At 36.5% G+C, this 16,539-nt stretch overlaps 1 pseudogene; it reads left to right on the forward strand.

The window, feature by feature from the left end:
- Positions 1-16,539, forward strand: part of LOC123826392 — a 38,835-nt pseudogene that overhangs the window by 17,114 nt on the left and 5,182 nt on the right.

Below are 16,539 nucleotides of genomic sequence, written 5' to 3' on the forward strand. Positions count from 1 at the left end.
CACACTAGTGATGCACCACATCGCCCTGCAGTAGAATTTCCTCTGAGAGATGAGGGGCAATGTCGGACTCCTAGGGAGCTGGTAGTGAAAGCTTCACGACCTACCCAGTCTGTGTGAAAATTCATGAAAGCTATACATGGACTGTATGTGGTGTGTGCACTATGGATCTTCATAGTAAAATGTAATTCCTTTTCCACTATTTCATTCCTTCAGAATAGTCCTCAGAAACAGACTCCTAAGGAATTCTGTCCTCCTAGCAGTGTGTGATCACTTGTTTCATGTCTTCGTAAAGCATCACCATGTCTATAGCTTCCATTTAGTGAGGCCATGAGCAGAGGCTTTAGGCTGTTCCTCACAGCATCCCTGTGATAGGTGATATGCCCACATTACAGACAAATGCATTGAGGTTCCATGAGAGTTCGTAACCTACTTGAGTTCTCATCACTAGTGAGTGGTAGTAGGGCTGACACTCAAACCCACATCTCTCTGGCTATTGAATGCATATTCTTTCCACTACACTACCTGGGATTCCACCCTGGGGAAACTGAGTCCCCAACTATTTTACACCAAACTACTATAACACTTTAGAAAGTTACTCTCCTCTCAATATGTGTAAAATGGGAATGATTTTGAATTTTCTCCCAGACATGATATCATATATTATTTCCTTTTCTGTGAATATATACTACACATAATATATATTTATGTTTTTGTATAATATATATGTTATACATGATTTTATAGCCATTCTTGGAATTGCAAATACAGCCAACATTAGAGCAAAGACTAAACATTTTTGCTAAGTGAAGAGTTCAGTTTGTGAATAAACAGCCATCTAAGTTACTTTATTCTGAAAATTTAGAAAAACATATTTGGCATAATGCATAGAGGATTTTGAGTAATACATATTGATACCCTTTTTTATAATGAAAATGACTACTTGATTATTTTATAAAATAAAATAATTTTTCCAGAATATGTTGAAAAAATAAGAATTTATTTTTATTATTTATATACTGCATTCTAATAATACCTGACTTATTGAAATAAGTCACATATATATTAAAAGTAAATTTCTTCTAACTTGTTCTTTATAGATAAAACCAGTCAAATGGCGGAAACTACAATGTGTCCTCCCATAATCTGTGTATAGAGAACTACTTTCTGAATGACACAAAGGGATACACGCTGACATAAACTGTCTTTGCACTACAAAATGCAAGGATTGACCATCTACATTAAGTTTTTAATTTGGTCAACACTAGAGACTCATATCATACATTGCCAATTTTTGCAACGAAGAAATTAACAAAATTGGATTTTTTCTTACTATGTATATTTTATGTGTTTCTACTGAATTAAAGATAAAAAAGAATACATTGTATGTTTATACTATACTTAATTAAAGAAAGAAGCATAAGGATTTCTTTGCCTATTACCAAAGAATTTCCTTCACTTCTAGAATGTTTTTCTTCTAATAGTAAAACTATTTCACTCTGTATTTTCTAGCCCCTAGATTATGAAGCTGTGAAGAATCTTCAACTTAGTATGGGTGTTAGAAATAAAGCTGAATTTCATCATTCCATTATGTCCCAATACAAGCTCACAGCGACTGCAATCTCGGTGAAGGTGAGGAATGTAATTGAAGGCCCAGTGTTCCGTCCAGGTTCAAAAACATATGCAGTAAACAGTAAGATGGGACAAAATTACAAAGTGGGAGATTTTGTAGCTACTGATCTGGACACTGGTGGACCATCAACAACTGTTAGGTAAGACTGACATTTTCAACTAATTTTCATCACATACTAAATTAAATACATATGTTCTTTTAAGAAATGTTAAGTATGAATTAAAATATTTTTCATTATTTTGAAACCATCATCTACTACTAAAAAGTACTAACTACTCAACTATTACTTATCTTAATGCTCAACTTAAGAACATATAAAATTTGTGCAAAGTGCAAGATGTAAAGTGTGAAGCTACAAATTGTGGAAATATATCTTTAGAGTTTGACACTCCTGTGTTTATACGTTTTATTGACCAATTAGCTGACTACCACATATCAAGGTTATTTACCCTGGAAGATTGCATGGACTGATGTTCCCATCGCCTATTTGCCCAGATTGAAATCCATTAGATCTAGTTACTCTCTTTGCTTTAATCAGCACTTAGTTGGTATTGGCCTTTGGTCACTTTGGTATGAAAAGTGAGGTAGATTAAGGAAAAGTCATGTGATGTAATATTTTAACTTTGCATGTCAAAATACTTCTACTTGATCATACAAATCTGTGTGACTACGTGCACACATGTTTTACGCAAGTGCTTGTGATCAAGAATCACAATGGGGAAAGGCCTCACTAATGAGTTCTGCAAGGTCATCTCTGTGCTCTTTCCACACCTGCGAGCACTTCTGTTAGCGCTCTCAGCACACGGTGCCCCCACTGCTGGTAAGGTCCTCACACCCTGTGAGTTCACTGAGGGCAGATCACCCCCAAGCCCCACCCCTGGGTCCTCTTACAGCCCTATTCCCTGAGTTTGGCACAACACCTGAGACAGAGAGTTACTAACCAGTATTTCATTTAACAAATGTAAATGAGGGGGGAAAGACATGGAAGTGGAAGATGAGGAGGAGAGAAAAGAGAATAAAGAATAGGACAGAAGCACAAGGAAAGGACATTCCTTGTAGTTTGGAATTCAAAAGAAGTCCCATGAAGTCATTGTGTGTATGGAGAGGGGGAGTGGAAATAGGGAGACCAAGCTAATGATGAAGTAACCTCTGTGGTAAGAGAACACTTAGGAATTATTAATGAGCTGGGGAAGTCCTAGGATCTGGGTCTTCCAGGCTAGTTCTGATGGTACCAAAGTCAAATGAAATGAGATTGCAAGTATCAAAGGAAAATTCTGACATCCAAGTGGGCATAAGAGACATTCCACCGGAAATGGCTGCTCAGAAACTCTTTTCTTAAGTTTACATCTTGGTCTGTTTCTGAGTGTCCTCAAACACCTGGAACTGCCTGAAAAAAAAAAAAAACAACACATTGTCTCTAATAACTGAAAAGTACATGTGGGGACCGTAACTACTGACCCACTGACTAAAAACATGTTTTATAAATAAAATATCTCTCTCTCTCTCTCTCTATCTGCTGTTAGAGAGCTGACATTAATTTGTACTGTTAAATTTTAAATACAGATATGTAATGGGAAATAATCCAGCCAATCTGCTTGCTGTTGACTCAAAGACAGGAATAATTACTTTGAGAAATAAAATTACCTGGGATCAATATAAGATGCTTAATGGAAAATATGAAGGAACAATTCTGTCCATAGATGGTAAGAGATCAATTTATATATTTCTTTCTAAGAAGTTTATATGTATATGTATGTATATGTATATATGTATGTATATGTATACATGTATATTCTCAGAAATTAAAATTTTGATCACTGTATTTTGAAGTAATGCTTTTTCCAACAAAACTCATTATATTGGGTATTATAAAATCAATCAATTTTTATTGATATGAAAAGCAGTATAATTTAATGGATAAAACCATGAGCTCTGGAGTGAGACTGGTTTGGTATCTTGTACTATCACTTACTAGATATGGGATTTTAGAGAATTTATTTAACCCCCTTTATCCCTCAGTCTTTAATACAGATGTAAAGAGTTACTATACATAAAGCACTTAGACTTTCACAAATGTTAGTTCTCATTAATGTAATTAATTGAGTTTTAAAATTGCAAATTTATTGTAAAATTATTTTCAAATAGACCAGAAGCCAAGCTAACTTAACTTTATATAATCTTTAGAAAGTTGATGTAAAACTTTGTATAAAAAATTTTTGGAAGAAGCATCTTATATTACTCTTCAAAATCAATAAAATGAAATCGGGCTGCTCACTGAAGGAGAGAAGCTCCTCGGGTAACTGGGGTTTTTCCTCTTCCAATCATCCTAAAAAGGGGTTGACAATTTCCACTTGCTGTATGGATTAACAAAAATAAAGTAACATTCCTTTTAAGTCACTCAAAAATTCAGAATTTGTACCAAGTTGTAATGATTTTTCCACAATCAGTCAAAATAATGTAATTTTAAAACTATATATTACAAATAGAAACGTGACTCCATCTATCAATAAACCTTATTTTGATTCAGTGCTGAAATTGGCTTCAGTAATTGCTAGTTACTCCTTTTCTTACATCCAACATCAACATTATTAGATATATGAAGGGAAAATTGGAACTTAGCTTACAAAATTGTTAGGTCCTGGCAAGGAGAAAGAATGCCTTTTCTCATCAAAAAATTATAACCTTCTGGGGATAAAAATAACAACAAAACAATAACATTAGAATCAGCAGAGCTGAGATGAAAGGCATGGGATTTGCTGTCATGGACTGGATTTATGCTTGTCTCTGTGATGTACTTCCAGGGGTATCTTTATTCATTAACTCCCAAACTATATCTTGAATCCCAACCAAACGTCAGCCATTGTGCCAGGCTCTAGGGTTACACCATGGACAAAGGCCGACCACTGAACTCACACGTGTATTAATACGATAGAGATAAAAACAACCATGTCAAACAAAATCATTCCCTTATTTTACCAAATTTCAATAATCTTAGGAAAATCTCTAAATATAAAAGACTACACACACACAAATATTACTTATAGCATTATCTTTAATAATTAAATCTTGAGAGCAATGTGAATAATAAGTAACTGGATAGATAAACCATTCATTTTATATGAAATTATATAGACATCAGAAACTATGTTAATGAAATGCTTTTTATTTTTTAAAAGATTTTATTTATTTTTAGAGAAAGGGGAAGGGAGGGAGAAAGAGAAGGAGAGAAACATCAATGTGTGGTCGCCTCTCGTGTTCCCCCAATGGGGACCTGGCCTGCAACCCAGGCATGTGCCCTGACTGGGAATCAAACCAGCAACCCTTTGGTTCACAGACCAGTGCTCAAACCATTGAGCCACACCAGTCAGGGCTAAAATGCTTTTTAAACATGGAAGAATTCTTACAATTCAAAGTAAAAAATATAAAACAGAATGAGCCACATGATCTATAAGTAAAACTTAAATAATTTGTAAGTTTTAGGCATTATAAATAAGGCCAAAAGATAATACAACAGAATATCAACACAAGTTTTTCTTGGGTGGTGCTACTATGGGTCTGTTTTTGTCTTTGTTTCTATTTGCTTCTTTATATAATTTCATGCTTTTCAATTTATATACAGTATCCCACTGTATTCAAATACTTATAATGTAAAGAAATATTCCAATAGTGTTACTAGTAATAACCAGTAATGAGGGTGACTGTAATATTTCAAAAAGTTGTTGAGAGTATATGCTATGCACATGTAAATTGTCATGTAGGCACATAAATATTACCGCTTCTTTTCCCTTGCACCTGGATGAACGATACTTAGCTTTCCATGACCTGAGTTCATAGACAGGAGTAGTGCAGTGTGTATATAATTTGAATAATATATCACATTTTCTTTCATAAAAGATATGCTACAATGACTTTTGCAGCAAGCTTAGCTTCATAAACATGGGTTGCATAATATTTAAAAGTTTTAAGGGTTTAAATAATTAAAAACAATCCACATGGTTCAAAACCATAAACACGGGAAAAGTGGAGATGTTGGTCAAAACCTATGAGCTTCCAGTTACTAAGTAAATATGTTCTGCCAAACTAATGCACAGCATTGTGATTATAAATAACAAAATTGTACCATATATTTGAAAGAGATAATCTCAAGTTTTCTCACCACAAAAAAAGAAACGATAACCTCATGACATGATGGAAATGTTAGCTGACACTGTCATGGTGACGATCATATTGTAATATATAAGTGTATCAAATCATCACATTGTATACCTCAAAATACACGATGTTACATGTCTATTACAACATCTCAATAATATAAGGCGAATAGTTAGCAAAAAAAAGGTTATTATGGAATTTATAAAAATGCTTCCATGACAACCACATGTAAATAATTGCAAGTGGGTCAGAGAAAAGGCTAATGTTCCATCAACATCATCCCTACACTGCAGCAAGAATAACCAGGACCACGGAAGTCTGGGCTATTAGCACCTGTTGATGAGGAAACTTTCTGACATGGTAGATGCTGCCTTTGGAAATCTTATGTCTAAAGGAGAAAACAGTCACACCTGGAACTTTCAGTAATGTGTTTTTTCTGTAGTGAGCAACTGCTAATCACAAATTTTCAGCTTCGAGTCCTACAGAAAACAAATAGTGCAAATGTGATGAATAAATCTCTTTTAAGGTAACTGAGGAAAGAATAGTTAGAGCAACTATATAAAAATACAAATGCAAGTAGCTTCCTTTCATTAATAATTGTAAAATATATAGGTGTAAATAGGTATAAATAGGTGTAGAATATGACTGATTTTGTAAATCAAAGGTAAATGATTACAGCAATGTGTTTTTAATTTCAGTCTGAGCACTTTTCTCATTTAAAATTATCTTTTTTATCACCTCTCACATGTACTATTTTTTTGGTTAAATACTATAGAATGAATATATGGTTATCTTGATAACATTTAATGACCCAATCTTGTTACAAGAAAAGGACACAAATATACATTCAAATGTATTTCTTTTTCAAGTTTATTGAGCTATAATTTACATTTAATGAATACACTCTTATTAAGTGTAGAGCCTGATGAGTGTTGGCAGATGTACACATGCACATAGATTGTACATTGCCACAAACAAGATCTAGAGCATATTCATCACCACAAAGAGTTTCCTTGCACCCTTCTGCAGTCATTACTACTCTCTGCTTCAGCCCATGTGCCTGCTGATTCTAACGTAGATGCATTTTGATGTAGTGCCCTTTGTACCACATGCACTCAAAATCAGTCCACTGTTTTGAAATACTGGTTGCCTGGTTGGTTAGTTTGTTGGTTGGTCTGATGAACTAAACAGCAAGTGTGGAACAATTAAGTTGAAACAAATAATAAATGTCCTGACCTCTATGTTTGGTCAAGGAACTAAATGTATAAAATATTTCTTCCACTTTTAAACCTTGTTTCAGATGTTCTTCAAAGAACTTGCACTGGTACAATTATTTTGTCTTAACTGAAACTTCTAAGGACAAGAAGCAAATGAGGAATATCCGTTTGTAAAACAAAGGTGTTTCACCTTCTAATTGAAATGAAAATTTGCCCCCACCTCCAATAGTGTCACCTTCCTCTTGCATAAGTAGTTGGTTGTGAGTTTGGGAATATGCTGCTTTATCACTAAGAAATTTTTGTAGAAATGATATACCAGCCTGCTTAAATCATGTTCATTTTGTCAGCCCATAAACAGAGAAACACAAATATAATTGAAGAAGAAAGACACTAAAACAACCAACAAAAAATCCTAGCTCTAATATAAGAAATGTGCAAGAACACAGTCTAGAATGCCTCCACCGTGACTTATAACACAGCACTGGCCAATACTTACTTTCTGTGGCGTTTGCTGTTTATGCTTCTCAACACATGAGATAGTTTTTCAGGAGGACTAGTCATCATTTTGGTTTGATTTAAAGCAGAGTCAGGAACAAGGGACAACTTAGGAAGTTACTGATGGATGGGAACAAAGACATTGAAATAAATATTGATGCAAAAAGAAAAGTTTTGTACTGTCCAATAATTATTACACTAAATGTATAAAATATATCTTCCATTTTCAAACCTTGTTTCAGATGGTCTTCAAAGAACTTGTACTGGTACAGTTATTATGAACCTAGAAGGCGATGGCTGGGAAGTTCCTGGATCTACTATAGTAGTTACCCCTGCTAGGGGTGAAACTACCCCAAATGGAGGTGAAAATACCATTTGGGGACAGACTGATGAGTCGTTTGTCAATGGTGGAACAGGTCAAAGAGAACCTATCGAAGTTGTGCCCCTTTACCAAGATAATGTGCATTTTGGTCCTGCTGGCATTGGGCTACTCATCATGGGATTCTTGGTCCTAGGATGTAAGTACTCTAATAGTCCAATTTTTATGTATCTCCACCCCCAAAAGAACTATGAGAAGTTTTTGATTTTTTGGTAAAATGTATTTTACAAATTTTTATTTTGTTAATTATCAAGATATTTCTACATTGGGTGCTGGACTGATAAGATTAAAATATCGAACTGCTTGGCAGTGGAAGATAAAAACTTATTAGCCTTCAATCTCAGTGTTAATGGGAAGACCCACAATAGGCAGGTCAAACTGCTATTTGAGTGAGGAAGACAATGAGAAAGAATTGATTGAAACAATCGAAAAAGCTTACATAGAGAAAGTAAATTCTCAGTTGGGTTTTAACAGAATGAGCCTGATGAACATGAAAAAGGAAACATAATACAAGGAGGAAAAAATCTATGAGCAAATCCCCCACAGAACGAAGTGCTGGTTACCAACGTAAAGGACTCCAATAGGAAGAACCAGAGGATGTTCAGGACTGCGTGGTGACACTTGAGACTAGAAAGATAGGCAGGCGTCAGACCCTGAAGGGATTTCATGCTATGCTAAGACTTAATGGAAGAGAGTCAGATAGATGCAGGGTTAAACTTCAGCTCCTAAATGTAATTGTCTGAGTGTTTCACAGATTACCTAACTTGCTGAATCTCTCTTTTGTCATCTGTTACCACACAACATTGCTTTGATGATGAAATAGAAATACCACATATAGACATATTTACGGGCACTAGAGAGACCTAGGCAAATATCTAACCATGAGGGTGTAGGATCCAATGGATTCTCTAAATGGTCTTCAAGATTGCCTCAGATGATGGTAGACATTAGAGTGGAGATGAGCTGGCCCTACAGTCTCTGGGGAATGAGAAGGGCAGCTCTGAAGTAAGTAGGTTGGTATCTGCACATTACTACTAAAGTAATGTAAACTTTGCCATTTTTCTAATATAGAACCATAAAACATTGGTGTCAGAGGACACCTCAGGCATTATTTAATTAAAACATACACATAAAATATGAAATCTAACAAGTCCATAAATGACATATCTTTTCTATCTTCATTTCTTTTAAACATAAACAGCTATACAATAGATCAGACTAAATTTACGTATTAGTAAACTGGATTTGCTCCTATTTTAAATAACATTCATCTTTTTAAATTTTTGATCAAAATTGAATTTATCTAAATGAAAAATACTATGGACATGCTGATAGCAGAAGTTAAAGTTGAAAGTATTTTTCCACAAGTGAAATTAATTTTAAGAAACAAGATATTCATATGTGAGGTAATGAGATTTCATTCTTATTCCTTCATGAGAAACCAAAATGACCATGGAAAGCTCTTCTAAAGGAGAAAAAAAAACAAAAAAAAAAAACATTCTTATCAAAATAAACCAAGGCAGGAAAATCCTAGCAAATTTGCAGAATGTAACATAAAACATACGTGAAAAGCCCTTGCTGGTGTGGCTCAGTGGATTGAGTGCCAGTCTGTGAATTGTAAGGTTGCTGGTTCGATTTCCAGTCAGCACATGCCTGGGTTGCTGGCCAGGTTCCCAGTGGGGGTGTGCGAGAGGCAACCAATCCATGTTTCTCTCACATGTTTCTCTCCTCCTCCTTCCCTTCCCCTCTCTCTAAAAATACATAAATAAAATCATAGAATATATATGTATATATTTATATGAGAAGACATAATTCTCTAATTTGTTCCCATTTGCGAACAAATTATCCATCAAAACTTTAAAACTTTGAAATTAAATAATTTTCAAATTAAATTTTTACCAGATGCTGATTCTTTCCACTGCAAAAATATATAATGTTAACTTTGAGTTTACTTTTTATATTGGTGACAACATCTAAGTAATGTAGATAACGAAAGATTTATAAATTATATACGTGCTTTAGAGTCAAATAGCTCTAGATTCAAGCTATCTCTAAGCCTGGCATATTTTCAAGGAAGCAAAACACCAGGAATTATTTGTCCCCTTTTTTTCTCTTTCTCTTTCTCTCTCAATAAAATGTGTATATTATATTACACTATTACACTAAAAAAAATGACCACTAATGGACCACTAAATGACCTTCAGACTTAACTCCACTGAGTTAAATACATTAACAATAATTTACATACAACAAATATATTTTCCTAAACACCATAGATGATAAATCATTTTACATGCACATTTTAAACATATTATGTGTTTAGGATTCAGAAGTAACCTTGACATTTAAAACAGCAAAAATATACAAAATAGTTACAAATGAAAACAAGGCTAGCAAAGTACCCCTGTTTTTATCCAGAGACATACCATAGAAATCCCAGGTTAAGAAAACAGTAAAAACTGTTTGGTATATAAGAATATTTTGGGAGAGGGGAGTGGAGAGAACAACAGCTTTCCCTTTGGCTTAAGAGAGTCAACAGCGTGAAGTCATTAAACCTGAATCAGAACCCCCTAAAGGAGTCAGAATTCAGGGGCAGGAAACTCAGAGTGGCAGGGAGCTGTGTGAGTTTTTCACTCCCTTCACCAGGCCCAGCCCAGGTTCCCACCTAGAAAGAGCTGCTGAGGCTACTTCTGTTTCAGAAGGATAATCATGTGATGGTGTGAGTGGCGCTTTCATCTTACTGTCTGAAATGAACGATGATTTGAGAGATGCTTTTCCATTTTAAAACACAAATGTCTGTACCCCAGCAGATGAATGTGCAGCCCCTGCTGGGAGTCTCAGGGCCACCTCTGCTCCCACCATCAGTGGCCCTGTGAGCAGGGAGCCTGGAGGGGCCCAGCAGCCAGGAGCTCAGCTGTCAGTGTGCAGGCAGCCCAGAGTTGACTGTAGTCACCTTTCTACCATCACTTTTAATCAGAGCTGCCCTCTTGTCTGGGCATTACAATCTCACTGAAGGCTTTTCCCTATGAATACATTTGGGGCACAGCACAGTGTCCTCTGGGTGTGGAGGGTAATGACAGGCAGGGAACAAGAAGGGTGTAGACACTTTCTCTTCTTCTCAGGAACCCAGGCTTGCCCAGCATTTCCCTCCATCTTATTACTCTCCTTACTGTGTTCCTCCCTGCCTACCTTGCTTTCTTCTTTTTCTTTTACTCTTTATGCATCTCTAATAAAATTTGCACATCCTTTCCTTCATATACCTATTCATTCCAAATCATTATTTTAGATCATATTATGTAAAACGCCCTGGGATAGAAACTTATGTAGATAAGACAAATCCAGTTGGTTAATAGAAAGAGACATAGCTAAGCAGTGTAATGTCCTTTGTCTTTGCACGAGTAAGTTCAAGAAAAGATATCTGGCTAGGGGCAAATAATAGCCTCAGAGAGGATAATGGCTGAAAGCCTAAAGAAGGGGTTACTTTTGAAATAAAAGGTCAAGCATGTGTGAAAGGACAAAACTAAAGACAGGGAAGAGGGAACACAAAAAATCAAACCTCTGGACTGGCCTTCCCAGCTTTCTTTTTCTCTGTTTACTATTTTCCTGAGTAATGATGGGGGAAGGCGCATCTGTTTCAATAGTATCATACTATTTGCAATCTGAATCCCAAATAACAAATGAAACTTGATTGTAATATAGTATACTGAAGTTCACATTGATTTTGACATCTCACCATTACTCAGCTTATTTTCTGACACCTTCATAATAATTTTAGGACCAAATGGGGTTATACGAGGGATTCAAATTTAATCACAAAAAGCAAGTTGTTTTATTTTAATATGGCCCCACAGCCAATTTCAATATTCCCACCCTCTCACCACCAGTGGTCCCATTTTTGCTGATCTGCTGTGATTGTGGAGGTGCCCCCAGTGCGGGAGCTGGATTTGAGCCCATTCCTCCTGAATGTGTGGATGGAGCCATTCATTCATGGGCAGTAGAAGGACCAGAGCCCCAGCTGATGGTGAGTGCAGATCTGTAAGAAACAGACTAGGGTCGACTCCTAAACTCAGCCTTGTGTTCATGAAACCAGATATGGGTGGTCACCCCATTCTATGCTGTTCTCTGCTCTAGGCTAGCCAATGGGGAAAATGGAGAGGGATCACAGGTGCATCATAATTCAGTGGAAGTAATCAGGGGAGGCTTTCTGAAAGAGGTTCCTGTTTTAAATGGGTTTCAAAAGGTTTCTAAGTAGTATTCATTCAGGAAATCTGAGTTAATTTGACAACTAACCCAAGGTATAACTAGAGATAGAAAAATCATTACAAATGAGAAAATGTTGTTTCTTGTCTTTTAGAATTTGACCACTATCCCTGTACCACTGGATAATGCAAATATGATCGAATGTGTGGACACTTCAGGTAATAATTTATTTTTTTATTTCAATAACTAAATGATTCAGCAGTAATTATGTTTTCTCTTAGCATACTTCACTATTTTTCAATTATTTTATTTATATTTCTTTTTAAATGAATGATTTGCAAATTAGATGATGATGGAAATTCTACAGTATTATTCGTACTTGCTGAATTTTATAAATCATTCCCAATCATTAAAGAGTACTTAGTGACCTGATTAAGATGTCTATAAATAGGAAGGAATAACTAAATTGTAAGCACAAGGTCAATATTGTTTCTTTTTGTTCAAAAGAGTAAATCTTATGTACTGCAAACATATGAATTAAAGTACATCCCAATTAACATAAATCTGTGCTTATTTATTGACATTAAATCTACTCCCCAAAATTATTGATTAGAATTAATGTGCAGCACCATTTAATAGATCTGCACTCATTTATTGAGCCTGGCATCTACCTCCACAATTCATGAATGGTTCAAAATCACTCTGACCTCAGCTACTATTATGTCAGAATTAAATACTGCATACATTCTCAGCATCACCAAAATGTTGACCTAAAGAGCTTTGTCCCTCTTATCAAAATGAAAGTAAGTGGATGAAACACTATCAAAATCTTTTAAAGCTCTCCTCTGAGGTTGTGGGCAGGTGGTAGAGTCTCTCCCTGGGCATGGGTAAAACTTTCAGTGTAGCCTGCTTTACAACAGTGGTCTGGACCAATTGACAGGCCAACACCAGGGGACAATTAGATATTCACAGTAAATGGATAACTACCACTCTCATAAAAAGAACAATTAACTTTTAAAAACTTCCTATACCTTTGAAAAGAGTTGTATCATCTTTCCTTTTTCAAGGTAAATATTACTGATTCTCTGTTGTTGTTCAATAGAGCAAATCTTATTTACCCCCAAAATATGAATTAGAATTAAAGTTCAACCCAATTCAAATAAATCTGTGCTTATTTACTGAGACTAAAATCTACACCCACAAACACTGATTAGAAATAATGTGTAACACCATTAAAATAGATCTGTGCTCATTTATTGAGACGAGCATCTACCTCTACAGTTCATGAATGGCTCAAAATCACTCTGACTTCAGCTGCTATCATGATAGAATTAAATACTGCATCCATTCTCAGCATCACCATAAATCTTCACCTAAAGAGCTTTGTCCCTGTTATGAAATGAAAATAAGTGGGTGAAACAATTTCAAAATCTTTTAATGCTCTCATCTGATGTTGTGGGCATGTGGTCAAGTCTCTCCCACGCGTGGGTAAAACTATCAGTGCAGCCTACTTTGCAACAGGGGTCTGGACCAGTTGACAGGCCAACACCAGAGGACAGTTAGATTTTCACAATAAATGAATAAATACCAATCTCATAAAAAAAACCATTAAATTTTAAAAACTTCTTATACTTTTGAAAAGAGTTGTACCATATTTCCTTGTTTCAAGGTAAATATTATTGATTCTCTTATTCTCCTCTCAGTTTTCAACAAGCTTGTGATCATGACTTTTCTTCTTTGAACTCTAAAGTGCAAGAAGCACAGCATGTTTGTAACTTGTAGAATTGGACCTTACTCAAAAACTGGACGTGCCTGTCCTTACATCTATTTCTCCTAAAGAACCTACACATGTACTTACTCACACTCACCCCCTCTGAGCTCCAGTACTGGAGTAGCAGCTTGAAAAATACCAGTGGCATACAGGAAGGAACTAAAGTGTCTGGCATCAAGGTGAGAGCTGGTGTACAGCTTTCTCCCAGAGAAAAAGGCAAGCAGAGGTTATTGTCCCTTTCCTGAACACTACCCCAATAAAGCCAGCAGGGAGGTGCCATATCTGATACTCTATTACCTGGCCAATACTGTTTGCCCCACCCTGGAAGTCCCCTGAGGCTTTGTCCCCCCATTCAACTTATAGTTATTAATAGTGGCTTTTCTGTATGAATGGCTCTTGTTGGTTCATGCTTCACAACTTCCTAAATCCTTTCAAACAAGCAACAGCCAGCATGCCCTGCCCTGAGCTCCCATACCTCTTGCTAAGTGGCCCCAGGTATGGCCCTAGCAGCAGTCAACTTAGATTTATAGCTTGGCTTTGCATGGGAATCTCCAAGCCCAGCAAAAGTAGCAACCATCTCGGATTGCTTTATAGATCAAGAGGACAGCCCCAGGCAAAACACAGGTGGGGGCTGACATTGGTCTATACCACCCAGGAAAACCTAGGGCCTGCACACCCAGTGGATGGCTACCACATCAGAACATCACCACCCTAACCCTGCACAGCTAATCCTCCATGGAGGGTGGAGGTTGGTGGTCAGTGGTCACAGCCAGTCCTTGCAGCTGACTGGCCTAGTTAAATCCCTGCCATTGATCTGCCAATGGCAACCAAAGCTCAACTATAAGAGGAGGGTGTACTCAGCCCACAGAAAGGACACACCTTGAGTACCCTCCTTGGGTGATAGGGGAGGTTGTGCTACTGTACCCTACAGGACACCTACTGCATTAGGTCATGCTACAAATGGAGGAAGTCATAGCAACTCCATTTAACACATAGAAACAGATATAAGGAGGCTGCCAAAACAAGGAGACAAAGAAACATGGCCCAAATGGAAGGACAGACCAAAACTCCAGAAAAACAGCTAAATGGAATGGAAATAAGCAATCTCTCAGATGCACAGTTCAAAACACTGTTTATAAGGATACTCAATGAACTTAGTGAGGACCTCAGAACCATAAAAAAGATCTAGTCAGAAATGAAGGATACACTAATTGAAATACAGAATAATTTACAGGAAAACAACAGTAGAATAGATGAAGCTGAGAATTAACTCAATGACTTAGAACATAAGGAAGCAAAAAACAACCATATGGAACAACAAGGATAAAGAACCCCCCAAAATGAGAGTAATATAAACAGCCTCTGGAACAACTGGAAAAGTTCCAACATTCATCTCATGGGGGTAACAGAAGGTGAAAAGAAAGAGCAATAAATTAGAAATCTATCTGAAAAGCAGTGAAGGAAAACTTCCTTAATTTGGTGAAGGAAATAGACATGCAGGTCCAGGAAGTGCAGAGAGTTGCAATTATGATGGATGCAAAGAGGCCCACTCCAAGACACATCATTATTAAAAGGTCTAAGATTGAAGATGAAGAGACTCTTAAAAGCAAGAGAAAAGAAGTTACCAGAAGGTTTCCAGATGGGATAGGGTAGGGGGAGAATGGGTGAAGAGGTGAGGGGATTAAGAAGTACAAATAGGTAATTACAGAATAGCCATGGGGATGTTCAGTATAGGAAATGGAGTAGCCAAAGAACTTATATGCAAGACCCATGGACATGAACAATGGTGTGGGGATTGCCTGAAGGAGTGAGGTTACTGGGTGGAGCAGAGTAAAGAAGGAAAAATTGGAACAACTGTAATAGCATAATTAGTAAAATATCATTAAAGGACAGTTAAAAATAAATAAATAAAATAATCTCTAAAGCCTAGGTTTTTGTTACCTCTATGTAGCCCCTCTCTTCTAGTCAACATATAGTTACCAACAAATAATGAATGATAATAATTAACAAGTTAATTGATAACATTATTTTGAACTCAATATCGTATTTATTATTCCCATATTTAAATTTCACCTTCAATTTTTCCTTCCTCACAAAAGCATACTTAAATGAAGGAACCATCCATTAAAGTAAGTTACTGATGTTCAGTCTATAATACCCTATATGAAGTAAATTTAATTTGATTTATACTTTCAGGGGTTTACACAAATGAATACTGTGGCAAAGAAATGCAAGATATGGGAGGAGAAGAAAGAACAACAGGATTTGAACTAACTGATGCAGTTAAAACACCAGGAGCACGTGAGACATGTCAAGAATATTCTGGAACATTAAAAAGAAATTCTATGAGGGAATGTAGAGAAGGAGGTCTGAATATGGACTTCATGGAAAGTTACTTCTGTCAGGTAAGGGCTCTGGCCCCCATGCCTTCCTGTCCATCCCAGACCCACTGCTGTGCCCCAGGCTCCCACTATTTCCCTATGGGGCTTTGGCAGGCATTTTCTAGCTGGGCTTCCAGCCTTGAGTCGTTATGCCTGGAGATGCATAGTGCTGCTAAATAATAAAGCTAAAACTCTGAGGCCTGTTAACCTCCCCCCCACCCCAACTTAAAAACAGCCAATGACCCCCAGCTGTGTTTTCTCTATGGCATGAAGTCCAACATGGCAAATAAGCTTATTCACAAACTGACCCCTGT

Source organism: Phyllostomus hastatus, unplaced genomic scaffold, assembly GCF_019186645.2.
Source record: "Phyllostomus hastatus isolate PE091 unplaced genomic scaffold, TTU_PhHast_1.1 phas_contig_80, whole genome shotgun sequence".
NCBI lineage: Eukaryota > Metazoa > Chordata > Mammalia > Chiroptera > Phyllostomidae > Phyllostomus > Phyllostomus hastatus.